The sequence below is a fragment of the Pelecanus crispus genome, chromosome Z (assembly GCF_030463565.1).
Source record: "Pelecanus crispus isolate bPelCri1 chromosome Z, bPelCri1.pri, whole genome shotgun sequence".
Classification (NCBI taxonomy): Eukaryota; Metazoa; Chordata; class Aves; order Pelecaniformes; family Pelecanidae; genus Pelecanus; species Pelecanus crispus.
This window is the reverse complement of record NC_134676.1, coordinates 20,854,863-20,869,150: the sequence shown is the minus strand read 5'-3', so window position 1 is coordinate 20,869,150 and position 14,288 is coordinate 20,854,863.

Below are 14,288 nucleotides of genomic sequence, written 5' to 3'. Positions count from 1 at the left end.
GCTTCCTGTAACTGTTAAAATAAACAAAGGAAATAAGGCTGGACAGCAAATGATGGGAATGCCCCGCTTTCCACAGGAAACACATACGTGCGCAGTATATATGTCAGAACGCCAGAAGCTGGCAGGTTCCTGGGAACAGCTCTCTGCCTCCATGGCCGGGGGCCAGCAGAGCCCGCAGAGGATCTGGGGATGCACCTAACAGTGTGCTAGCCCTGGGGCAGCCTGGTTTGTCCAGCCAGCAGCAACACAGCACAAGGGCCTCAGAGCAACAGAGAGATGCACAGGAGCCCTGCCAGCCCTGTGCACTTCAGGGCCTGGGAGATTACGGCTTCATTTTGGCCAGTGATAATCACAGTAACATTGAACCTCTGCAAAAGCATCTTATGTGTATTTTCCAGACATTGGTGCTGTTCATGGTAGAGCAATCCAGTGCCCTCCTGTCTTCCCAGCAGTCTCCAACTACCGTGAAATAACTAGCAGAGCAAAAACATCCCTCCCAGCCCCTACAAAGAGCTAGGAAATTCCTGGCTCAGCCAGGGAGGCTCCAGGCTCGAACAACCCAACCCAGATGCACAGGAGAAAATTCAGACCAAGTAATCTGACTCCAGGCTTGCCTGCAAAATGGAAACATACGGTGTGCTGGTGTGCTAGGCATCACACTGGCTTTCCTTTTATGATAACATGTAAGTCACTATGTGGGCTGGGGCACTGAGCTGGGTCAGGGGCAAGCAACAGGTTTCAGTGAGGGGATGGAGCCATCCACCTGGAGCCACCAGCGTTGAGCTGTCCTCTGCAACTGCTGGCTCAGTTCCTGAGCGCACAATGTCATGCAGCAGGTTCTGGACACCAAAATCCCAAATAAAGCTCCTCAGAGAAATGCTCTTCAGGGCTGCAAGCGCCTGGCGCACTCATTGCCTCCGGGATGCAGCAGACGCATGCCTGCAAAGCTGACCGGGACCAGTGCAGGAGCGCCTGGTTGCTGGGGCTGCGGGCAGGAGCCTGGGCGTCATCTGGGGACCCAGAGCGCTTCGGATCTGCTGCTTTCAGCAGCACACATGGCCGCACTCCTGGCCTTCCAGGTGCGTTTCTGGGCGGTCCTGGGCAGCCCAGGCTGGCCTGGCCCCAGCATGCCAGGGCCCGCTCAGCCCACCGGGCCCATGCCAAGAGATGGCAGCAGCATGTCGCCTTTAACAGCCGGATGGGCTGGCTGCTCCAGCCTCAGCTCCCACCCGTGGCCACATTACTCATGTATTGTTTTAATATTTCTGAGAGTTAAGCAAGTCTCCTCGGCTTCTCTGTGCCTCGCCCTTCGTAAGCCAAAGCTCTGACCCTTGTTCCGTGCTTCCATCACCCGCAATCCTGAGTGGGACATTGAATCCAGACCCATGGGCAGGCTCAGCAGCCGCGTCCTGCCAGGCAGGTCCACATCCCAGTCCCCTTGGCACACTTGCCAGGTGGTCGGGGCTGTACAATAGCTGGTCCACACAAAACAGGCACAGATTTCTGGCTCCTTGTCCCTGTGGGCTGACTAACACGCCAGGATTTGCTAATAGGAAGCCTGTTCTCATGCATTGCTACAGCCTGAGTCACTGCACTAGCCAGATAAGTCATCACCACTGACCCTCATTTGCTACCAGTATACATTCCCTGGGACTTTGGGGAAAATCACGGGGCTCTTGAAGACCATTTCTGGACCAGACCTGTGGCAGCACGTCTTCCTGCTTGAACGGATGCAGCTTTTTCCCATTTTGAGGGGATCCAGCACTGGAGAAAGAACACGTGTGCACCAAAGAGACAGAGGGACCACCCCACCATGCACACAGCCTCTCTCCAGCTACTGCAGGATGGTTACAGACGGGGCGAGGGTGCTAGTTTGGTGCTAAGTCAGATTTTTTTTTTTCCTAGATGGGGGTACTGTAATACCCTTTAAAACAGATTCCAACTACCGTTTACCATGGATTATGTGAAGCTGACCCTGTGTTGAGTCAAGAGACATCTGAAAAGGCTCGCTCCTCACCTTCCTCTCCCAGACATTTGTCTGGACAAGCACTTGCTGATACCACCTGTTTGCTGGATGTCTTCCTTCTTTAAGTGAACCTAGTAGCACTCCTGTCTGTCTGTGTCAGAGAGCCTTTTAATTTTATTTACTAATATAAATTAATGCTATTTAGATAGATAATGCATAGATACACATTTGTACATGAAAGCAAATTGAATCATTATGTAAGTATGAAAAATAAAGGAACTCATATCAGCCTTTAAAATTAGCCTGAAAGCAATGCAGGGAAAAGCTCAGACCGTGAGAGTGCAATATGTGGAGTAATTTAAATAAAAATGTCAACATAGAAACACCAAAAATAAACAAACACTGCCAGAGCACAAACTCCTTTAAAGGCAATGAAACTCCACAAAAGCTGGAGTAAACACAGATACCTCACAGGACCTTTGTTTCTGTCCGGAGAGAAACTCCTGTTAGCCAGTCCTATCATTAAAAAAAAAAAAAAAAAAAAAAAAAATCAGTCCTTAAAAGAGTAAACTTCAGCTGTGGGAGCAGAAGAGCCACTACCTGGAGACAACGCACCCAAGAATTTAGCTGAGGACATGGCAACAAAAACTGCTCCCCACAAAGCAAGCAGGTGCACATGAGGGATTTTGCCCACAGTCCTATGCCATTGTCCTTGTTTCAGCTGGGATAGAGTTATTTTTTTTTTCTTAGTAGCTGGCATAGTGCTGTGTTTTGGATTTAGCATGAGAATAATGTTGATAACACACAGATGTTTTAGTTGTTGCTCAGTAGTGTCAAGGACTTTTTAGCTTCCCATGCTCTGTCAGCGAGAAGCTGGGAGGGGGCACAGCCAGGACAGCTGACCCAAACTGGCCAAAGGGCTATTCCATACCATATGATGTCATGCTCAGTATATAAACTGGGGGGGAGCTGGCTGGGGGACAGCGATCGCTGCTCAGGAACTGTCTGGGTATTGGTCAGCGGGTGGTGAGCAATTGCATTGTGCATCACTTGCTTTGTATATTCTTTTATTATTTTCCCTTCCTCTGCTGGCCTATTAAACTGTCTTTATCTCAACCCATAAATTTTACTTTTTTTTCTGATTCTCTCCCCCAACCCCCTGGCGGGGGGGAGGGTGAGCGAGCAGCTGTGTGGTGTTTAGCTGCTCACTGGTGGTGTTGTGGTTAAACCACAACATCCATGTTAGATGCAGCATTTCCAGCTCACTTTCACTGAGAAGTGAGCTACCTCGCTCCTACCTTAAACTCAGATCAGGAATCTGGGCCACATCTACAGACTAGCAGACCTACTAGTAAATCCAAGGCTTAGGTAACCTGGCAGCAACTTGTTCAGTAGTTTTGCATTGTGACAGCCACAGAAACTGACGGCACAAGGTAATTATATGTTCCTAAGGCCATGGGGCTGGGGGAGTGGGAATGTGCACAGCAAGGGTGAAGAGGGATGGGGAGAAAGGATGGGGTCACCTCTAGTCAAGATCAAGTGTCTCCTCTCCCTCGCACCCCAGTATATCAGGAGACATAGTGCACAGCTTATATTCAGGATCATCCTTTACTTTGTAAAGACAGTACTTACAGACAGAGAACCAGCCCTGTATGCTGGAAGAACAGTGAATATTAGCAAAATCTAAACTCTTGTGTGTCCATTTTCACCCAAAATTACTCAACACTCCCCTGCTTCCTTCTTCTTGCAGCTCAGACAGCGTGAAACCTTGTTAGGCTCATAAACTGCAGATACCCTTCATCAGAAGTGTAAAAGCAATTAAGCCCTTCTGAAAATAAAAGCAAAAGCAGAAGAATGATGCATACCCTAAAGACAAGAAAAACTCAGGGCCTGCTCATGAACCAAGCTATAAACTGTGAAAAAATTGCTGGAAATGAAAGCAAATGCAGGGAGCATGTTTGAAGGAGCTGTAAGCTCATGGGAGACAGAAGCAGACAGCAAAGGTAGCAAGTCATGAAGGCAGCTGGATAGAAGCATTTTTGGGCAGTATACTAGTTATGAAAGCTTTGTATTAAAAGCAAAGACACTATCCCCTGCTGTTTAGTTCTTCCTGTGTTCAGAGGATTTTTAAACACATTTTGTAAATAAAAACATCTGTAGCTCATAAACTATTGATGCTAGCATAAATTCCTACTCCTAAAAGGGAAAAAAACACAAACAGGAAAAGGAAACAAAAACTAAGACCCCTCCCAGCTCAAAGAAAACCCCAGGTAACTGCTTGAGTTGAAGGCAGCAACAGAAACATAACCTAGAGGCCATGCTCAGACTTAGCAGACACTGACTATGACAAGACTCATTTCAGAAGTGTGCCGTGCTCATTTGGTGGAATTAAGGATAAGAAGAAATTTCTTGCATTCGCTTACATTAGGATAGAATTTGCCATAGTATCATTTTAGAAAGCTTTTCAAGCCCTTTTTTTTCAGAACAAAGTGTTGGTTTTAGCTCAGCGATGTTCTAAGTGGGCATCCCAGAGCATTTGCCCTGATTATAATCTTATGCTCATTGTGTCTGACATCCCTGAATACTATTGTGTAATCTTTCCATGATTATGAAACAAGTTACTTCTTCATTAAACTCCATTAGACATACAGTTGCTCATGTAATGGTGAAAATTCTTCAGAAGTTACCCTTGGCTAGGTCAGCACTGAACTCTGAGGATAGCTATGACAGACCCAGGAAACATAAATACAGCCGCTTTTCTGAGAAATAAGTACTCACTTCAAATCTTCAGTTCTATTGAGTCAGGCACTGAAAGTTAGGTAATATAAAAGTTGGCTCACCAGGCTTTCAGAAACGATAAAGCACTTGTAGTGCCCCCACTTCAGTGTGGGCCTGAGCAATGCCTGAAAAGACAATCTAAGAGGTTGAGAAAAATGCTGGTGGAGGATATTCAAACTTGAAAGCACATTGACCTCATTATTCAATAGGACTAGTCAATGTTAAAACAGCACTTTTGAAATATAAACCACCACATTATACCATAGTTTCTTTGACTGCTTGAATTGGGAAACACAAGCCTGTTCCAGGCTTAGATGGATTATTCTGTTACTGTGTACTGGCCAGGCTGCAGCAACTCTCCCAGCATCCTCATCCTGCAGCAAATGAGCGGCGGGGTAACCATCCACCCTCCTCCATGTTCCCAGAGCTCACACGAATAACCAGCTCAGGACCCTGGGAACGGACATTATTAAGCTATAGTTGGGGCAGCTCAGGGCATCCTGTGCCCCAAAGTACTACTCTCTCAGACAAACTTGGATACATGACTGGTTTGAAACTATTCCCCTTTCTGTTTGGGGAGAGTGTTTTCTACAAATGTGTTGTTGTTTAAGAGCTGAAGAAAGTAGAGCACAGGAATGCGCAGCATGAAATAATCAGTGTGTTTACTTTTCAAGTATCATCTTTTAAACAGAGTTAGGAGAACAGATCTACACCATACAAATACACATCTGTTTCTGTTCATGTTTTAATATTCTATTTTTAAAAAAAAAAAAACTCATTCCGCAGAAGAGCATGTTAGTCAAACATCTGTTCCAACTTTTGGATTGCGACTCTTCATGTTTATGTTCTGAGTTAAAAAGACCTAGATAAAACAATAGTTTGAAGTAAATGGCAAGGTGGCAGTGAAATGATTATTTACTCTTGGAAAAAAGGGCAGAGAAAATAATCATAGGGAAGCCTGGAAAAAGAGCAGGCAAATTAGTCCAAGTTCACTAAAATAATTACATTTTCGTTAAATACTGAAAAAAAAAAATTCTTCTGACTAGGAAAACTGTGAAGAATACTGAAAGACAATAAATGATTAGAAAGACAGTATTTTGATTAGAGCCTCCCTCCTAAGTTAGCAGACTGGGAAGCCCAACATGTACACAAAAAGGGTACAATTAGTATTTTGTAATAAATATGCCTAATAAACTTTATGACTAAGAACAGTTCATACTGCAAAAAGAATGCTTAATGCTTTTCTGTTGGTTCCACTTACAAATGTCATCCTTTGCATACAGGACAAAACAATTGCTTTAGATATGCCCTATTTTTGAGCCAAGGGTAGCACATTTTCTGATAAATAGCTCTATTATAAACACGTTATAAAACACCACTGTATATTTTACTTCTGTCTTGCCAGGAGGCAGAAAAGGTTGCTATTAACAAGTACCTAAACTTGCAGTAAGTCCATATACTTATAGGGTCAAGACTTACCTACACTGAGAATGCACGCTACTTCCTGCTATCAATTGGCAAACATTAATACAGAGCAGCAAAACAAGTCTTTCAGTATCTTTGCAGTAGATTTGACACCAGAGCAAAGCGGCTTGGAACACTAGCTCAAATTAATGCACATTTCAGCTGTTGACAAGCAAGATTTATATAGTGTCAAATAATTTCATAGAATCACAAAATAGTTTGGGTTGGAAGGGACCTTTAGAGGTCATCCAGCCCAACCCCCCTGCAGTGAGCAGGGACAGCTTTAACCAGATCAGGGTGCTCAGAGCCACGTCCAACCTGACCTTCAATGTTGCCAGGGATGGGGCATCTGCAACCTCTCTGGGCAACCTGTTCCAGTGTTTCACCAGGCTCATTGTAAAAAGTGTCTTCCTTATATCTAGTCTGAATCTACCCTCTGTTTAGTTTAAAACCATTACCCCTTGTCCTATCACTGCAGGCCCTGCTAAAAATTTTGTCCCCATCTTTCTTATAGGCTCCCTTAAAGTACAGAAAGGCCGCAATAAGGTCTCCCTGGAGCCTTCTCTTCTCCAGACTGAACAACCCCAACTCTCTCAGCCTGGCCTCGTAGGAGAGATGTCCCAGCCCTCTGACCATTTTTGTGGCCCTCCTCTGGACCCACTCCAGAGCTGGATGCAGTGCTCCAGGTGGGGTCTCACCAGAGCAGAGTAGAGGGGCAGAATCACCTCCCTCGACCTGCTGGACACCCTTCTGATGCAGCCCAGGATACGGTTGGCTTTCTGGGCTGTAAGCGCACGTTGTTGGCTCATGTCCAGCTTTTCCGCCACCAGTATCCCCCAGTCTTTCTCCTCAGGACTGCTCTCAATCCCTTCACCCCCAGCCTGTATTGATATTGGGGGTTGCCCTCACCCAGGTGCAGGACCTTGCACTTGGCTTTGTTGAACCTCATGAGGTTGACATGAGGTTCTCAAGCTTGTCCAGGTTGTTCTGGATGGCCTCCCATCCCTCAGATGTGTCAACTGCACCACTCAGCTTGGTGTCATCTGCAGATATGCTGAGGGTACACTCAATCCCACTGTCTATGTCACTGATGAGCTATTAAACAGTACGGGTCCCAGTATGGACCCCTGAGGGAAACCACTTGTCACCAGTCTCCATCTAGACATTGAGCCGTTGACCTGGATGCGACCATCCAACCAATTCCTTATCCACTGAACCAGTCAACCCATCAAATCCATCTCTCTCCAATTTAGAGAGAAGCATGTTGTGAGGGACCATGTCAAAGGCCTTACAGCAGTCCAGATAGACGACATGCATAGCTCTTCCTTTCTCTGCTGATGTAGTCACTCCATCACAGAAGGCAAATAGGTTGGTCAGGCAAGACTTGCCCTTGGTGAAGCTGTGCTGGCTGCCTTGAATCACCTCCCTGTCCTCCATGTGCCTTAGCACAGCTTCTAAGAGGATCTGTTCCATGATCTTCCCAGGCACTTAGATGAGGCTGACAGGTCAGTAGTTCCCAGGGTCTTCCTTTCTACCCTTCTTAAAAATGGGTGCAATGTTTCCCTTTTTCCAAAGCAAGCGATGCACAATGCAATTGCTCACCACCCGCCGACCGATACCCAGACAGTTCCCGAGCAGTGATCACTGCCCCCCGGCCAACCCCCTACAGTTTCTATACTGAGCATGACAACATATGGTATGGAACAGCCCTTTGGCCAGCTTGGATCAACTATTCTGGCTGTGCCCCCTCCCAGTTTCTTGTGTGCCTGGCAGAGCATAGGAAGCTGAAAAGTCCTTGACTGGCATAAGCAGTACTCAGCAACAACTAAAAACATCAGCATGTTATCAACATTCTTCTCCTACTAAATCCAAAACACAGCACTATGCCTGCTACTAGGAAGAAAATTAACTCTATCCCAGCCGAAACCAGGACATCCAGTCACCAGGAACTTCACCTGACTGCCATGACTTCTCAAATATCAGGGAGAACAGCTTGGGAACTACATCAGCCAATTCCCTCAGGAATCTGTGTTGCATCTCATCAGGTCCCACAGACTTATGTATGTTCAGGTTCCTCAGCTGGGCACAAACCTGATCTTCTCTTACAGTCAGAAGGACTTTGCAGTTCTGGCCTTGTGGTGCATCCACTTGAGAGGTGGGGGAAGAGAGGCTACCGGTGAAGACTGCGGCAAAGAAGTTGTTGAGTACCTCAGCCTTCTCCTCATCCATTGTTACCAGTTTGCCAGGCTTGCTCATCAGGGGATATGATTTCTTTGACCATCCTCTTCCAGCAGATGTACCTGTAGAAGCCCTTCTTATTATTCTTTGCATCCCTTGCCAAGTTCAGCTCCATCCACACCTTGGCCTTCCTGACCCCATTGCTACACAACTAGGAAGTTCTCTTCCCAGGATACCTGTCCCTGCTTCCACTGCCTGTGCATTTCCTTCTTGACCTTTAGTTTGACCAGCAGGTCTCAACTCATCCATGCTGGTCTCTTGCCTTCCTTTCCTGATTTCTTATACCTGGGGATCAAGAGCTCTTGTGCTCTGTGGAACACTTCCTTAAAGAACCGCCAGCTCTGTTCTGCTCCCTTTTCCCTGCGAGCAGTTTCCCAGGGGGTTCTATCGACTAACTCCTTGAAGAGCTGGAGGTTTGTTTTCCTAAAATTCAGGGTCCTGACTTTACTCTTTGCCTGACCCCTATCCCTCAGGACTGTGAACTCCACCCGTGCATGATCACCGCAGCCCAGGCTGTCTCCAATCTTGATATCGCCAATTAGCTCATTTGTGCTGGCGACCAACAGGTCCAGTATCACATCCCCTCTGGTAGGGCTGTTTATTATCTGGTTTAAGAAGTTATGCTTGCCGCTCTCCAGGAGTCTCCTGGATTGCCTACAGCTCACTGTGCTACTTTTCCAGCAGATGTCGGGGTGGTTGAAGTCCCCCAGCAGGATGAGAGTCTGCGAGCATGGTACATCCTATAGCCGGAGTAAGAAGGCTTCATCCATAGGCTCCCCTTGATCGGGCTGCCCATAGCAAACACCAACCACAAGGTTCCCTTTGTTGCCTTCATCTCTAATTCTTACCCATAAGCTTTCAACCTGCTCATGGCTATTCTTCAGAGACAGCTCTTCATGCTCTATCCATTTCTTGGTGTAGAGGGCAACTCCTGTGCCCCTCCTTCCTCACCTGTCCCTTCTGAACAGCCTGTAGCCATCGATAGCTGTGCTCCAGTCATGGGATTTGTCCCACCAAGTTTCAGTAACGCCAATGAAGTCGCAGCTTTGCAGCAGCACAGTGGCTTCCAGCTCCTCCTGTTTGTTGCCCATGCTGCATGCATTGGTATAGAGGCACTTCAGCTGGGCTGTCAGCCATGCCACCTTAGAGGAACACCTCTTAGAATCATAGAATCCTTCAGGTTGGAAAAGACCTTTAAGATCATCCAGCCCAACCATTAACCTAACATTACCAAGTCCACACTAAACTAATCAAGGGTAGACTAGACTAAACCATGTCCCAAAGTGCCACATCTACACATTTTTTGAGTGTTTCCAGGGATGGTGACTCCACCACCTCTCTGGGCAGCCTGTTCCAATGCTTGACTACCTTTTCCATCAGAAATTTTTCCTAATACCCAACCTAAACCTCCCCTGGCACAACTTGAGCCCATTTCCTCTTGGCCTATCACTAACTACTTGGAAGAAAAGACCAACACTCACCTCACTACAAGCTCCTTTCAGGTAGCTGTAGAGAGCAATAAGGTCTCCCCTCAGCCTCCTCTTCTCCAGACTAAACAACCCCAGTTCCCTCAGCCGCTCCTCATAACGCCTGTGCTCCAGACCCTTCACCAGCCTTGTTGCCCTTCTCTGAACATGCTCCAGCACCTCAATGTCCTTCTTGTAGTGAGGGGCCCAAAACTGGACACAGTATTCCAGGTGTGGCCTCACCAGCGCTGAGTACAGGGGGACAATCACCTCCCTGCTCCTGCTGGCCACACTATTCCTGATACAAGCCAGGATGCTGTTGGCCTTCTTGGCCACCTGGGCACACTGCTGGCTCATCATCAGCCAGCTGTCAACCAGCACCCCCAGGTCCTTTTTGTCCAGGCAGCTTTGCAGCCACTCCTCCCCAAGCCTGTAGCTCTGCATGGGGTTGTTGTGACTGAAGTGCAGGACCCGGCACTTGGCCTTGTTAAACCTCATCCAGTTGGCCTCGGCCCATCCGTCCAGCCTGTCCAGGTCCCTCTGCAGGGCCATCCTACCCTCCAGCAGATCGACACTCCCACCCAACTTGGTGTCATCTGCAAACTTACTGAGGGTGCACTCAATCCCCTCATCCAGATCATCGATAAAGATATTAAACAAGGCTGGCCCCAAAACAGAGCCCTGGGAACACCGCTCATGACCGGCCGCCAACTGGACTTAACTCCATTTACCACAGCTCTCTGGGATCAGCCACCCAGCCAGTTTTTTACCCAGTGAAGACTACGCCTGTCCAAGCCACGAGCTGCCAGCTTCCCAAGGAGAATGTTATGGGAGACTGTGTCAAAGGCTTTACTAAAGTCCAGGTAAATGACATCCACAGCCTTTCCTTCATCCACCAAGCGGGTCACCAGGTCATAAAAGGAGATCAGGTTGGTCAAGCAGGACATGCCTTTCACGAACCCATGCTGGCTGGGCCTCATCCCCTGATTGATATGCACTTGCCTGTTGAGTTCACTCAAGATGAACCTCTCCATAATCTTTCCCGGCACCAAGGTCAGGCTGAGAGGCCTGTAGTTCCCCGGGTCCTCCTTCCAGACCTTCTTGTAGATGAGCATCACATTGGCAAGTCTCCAGTCATCAGGGACCTCCCCTGCTAACCAGGACTACTGATAGATGATGGAAAGTGGCTTGGCAAGCTCCTCTGCCAGCTCCCTCAGTACTCTCGGGTGGATCCCATCTGGCCCCATAGACTTGTGAGCATCCAGGTGGCATAGCAGGTCATTAACTGCTTCCTCCTGGACTATGAGGGCTCCATTCTGGTCCCCATCCCTGTCTTCCAGCTCAGGGAGCTGAGTACCCTGGGGATGGCTGGTCTGGCTGTTAAACACAGAGGCAAAGAAGGCATTAAGTACCTCAGCCTTTTCCCTGTCCTCAGTGACAATGTTCCCCCCCACATCCAGCAAAGGATGGAGATCCCACTTCGCTCTCCTTTTATTGTTGATGTACTTATAAAAACATTTTTTATTATCTTTTACAACATTGGCCAGATTGAGTTCTTGCTGGGCTTTTGGTTTTCTAATTTCCTCCCTGCATGACCTAACAAGGTCCCTGTACTCCTCCTGAGTTGCCCGTCCCTTCTTCCAAAGGTGGTAGACTCTCCTTTTTTCCCTGAGTCCCTGCAAAATCTCCTTGTTCAGCCAGGCTGGTCGTCTTCCCCACCGGTTGGTCTTACGGCACACAGGGACAGCCCGCTCCTGCGCCCTTAAGACTTCCTTCTTGAAGAAAGCCCAGCCTTTCTGGACCCCTTTGCCTTTCAGGCAAATTCCTTTGACGTATTTCAGTGCTGTTTCCCTGTTGGTTCCTATTACCTCAGGAGCCCCTGGCTCAACTCCATAAGACTTCGTGTGCTGCAGTGTACCCAGCACATCTCAGAGCAACAGGCTGAGGGTCCTTGCTAACACCCCATCCCTCTAACCTTGGCATGTCATCCTACAGCTTGGGATGACAGTCACAGGCAAGCCTGATACTGTCCTCCTTCCTCTTCAAGTCTAGTTTAAGCTTTATGGTATATAAGCTCTATGTGTTATTTCCAAGTAACATTTGGCAAAGTATCTTACCTCAGTATTTCAGAATAGCTGCTAGTAAAACATAAAACTATTGAATAAATACTCACAAATTACCTCTTAAAATCCTAAGAACTATGACATTTTTTATTAAAAACTCTGTTTTGTGTGACCACTGAAATTTAGAACTGCATTGCTTGTTACATAAACAATTTCCCAAATGTTGTGCTGTTGAATCTTCAATATTTTTTATTTTGACATCTAGGTTAGCAAAATTAAAATGCTACAATCTAATACCTGAATTTAATTCACCACAGCTCTTTGGGCCCAGCCATCCAGCTAGTTTTTCACCCAGTGAAGCACCCCTCCAAGCCACGAACAGCCAGTTTCTCCAGGAGAATGCTGCAGGAAATGGTGTCAAAGGCTTTACTAAAGTCCAGGTAGACAACATGCACAACCTTTCCCCCATCCACTCAGCAGGTCACCAGGTCATAGAAGGAGATCAGGTTAGTCAAGCAGGACCTGCCTTTCATAAGCCCCTGCTGACTGGGCCCGAGCAGCTGGTTGTGCTGTACGTGCTGTGTGATGGCACTCAAGATCATCTGCTCCATAACTTCCCCGACACCGAGGTCAGACTGGCAGGCCTGTAGTTCCCCAGATCCTCCTTCCGACCCTTCCTGTAGATGGGCATCACATTTGCTAACCTCCAGCCAACTGGACCTCCCCAGTTAGCCAGGACGGCTGATAAAGGATTGAAAGTGGCTTGGTGAGCACTTCAGCCAGCTCCCTCAGTACCCTTGGGGGGATCCATAGGCTGAGCAGTGTAGCAGGTTGCTAACCGTTTCCCCTTAGATTATGGGGGCTTCATTCTGCTCCCTGTCCTGTTTCCAGGTCAGGGGGCTGGGTACCCTGGGGGACAACTGACTGAGAACAACTGGCCTTACTATTAAAGACTGAGGCAAAGAAGGCATTAAGTACCTCAGCCTTTTCCTCAGACTTTGTCACTATGCTTCCCCCCACATCCAATAAAGGATGGAGATTCTCCTTAGCCCTTCTTTTGTTGTTGAAGTATTTATAGAAACTTTTATTGTCTTTTACAGCGGTAGCCAGACTAATTTCTAGCTGAGCTTTGGCCCTGCTACTTTTCTCTCTGCATAACCTCACAGCATCCTTGTAGTCCTCCTGAGTGGCCAGCCCCTTCTTCCAAAGCTCATAAACTCTCCTTTTTTTTCCTGAGTTCCAGCCACACCAGTCTGTTCAGCCAGGCCAGCCTTCTTCCCCACCGGCTCATCTTTCAGCACATGGGGACAGCCTGCTCCCATTGCCTTTAAGATTTCCTTCTTGAAGAATGTCCAGCCATCCTGAACTCCTTTGCCTATCTTGCAGTGTTAAATCTCAAAGCAAACATGCAGCCTATGGCACCACTGTGCAAAACTGGTAAAAAGGAAGTGTAGCAGGACTGTTGAAATGACTGCAAAGGTGACATAAACCCATTTGCTGAGCGAAAATAGAAGCTGCAAGTCCCACACACACACTCTTTGCTCAGATTACGGCTCTGTTGCATGCAAACATTTACCTCTGCTACATGAGGTACCAAACTCAGATTAGCAATGCAAGTCTTCTGAGTAAGTTCTCACTTGTGAACAGAAGTTGAAACATCTATCTTGAGAAGTCATCAACTATCTCAAAAAGACAGATCTATTTATAATAAATCAATCTTTCAGGAATAGGAAAGGACAACGTCATCTGTAATGAAATACACATTGTATTTCAAGATAAACACTAAATAGCACCAGCTAAGTCAGACCACTTGCCAGTCCATCTTCAGCAGCAGTCACATCATCTCTGGAGGATCATGCACCAACCTAGTGAGTGTTAACTGGAGAAAGAAAGCTTCCTTCTCTTCACTGCAATAACCACTAACATACTTTTTCCCCCTATTTGGGTAATTGTAAAAGGCATGAGGAACACAGAAATATCATAGGTTACGTAGTATGGAAAATCTGCCTGTAATAAGTTATTCTGTTATATCAAAGAGTCTGTGGGACTCCTGTTCAAAGAATTCGAAATCCTGGGGAGTTAAAGGTAAACTCAGGTAACAAAAGACTGAATGTTTAATTTAGCTAAATATCTGATAAGTAAAAAACATTACCAATTAATAATTTGCAGGGCATAAGCCTTAAGGTCAAAAAATAATTATTTGTATGATACACAGAAGAATGTGTATCACACACAACTGTGAAGATGCATCAATATCTTCTTGAAATTATGCCACAAGCTGATCTGTATTAAACTTGCAAAGACCCATACACC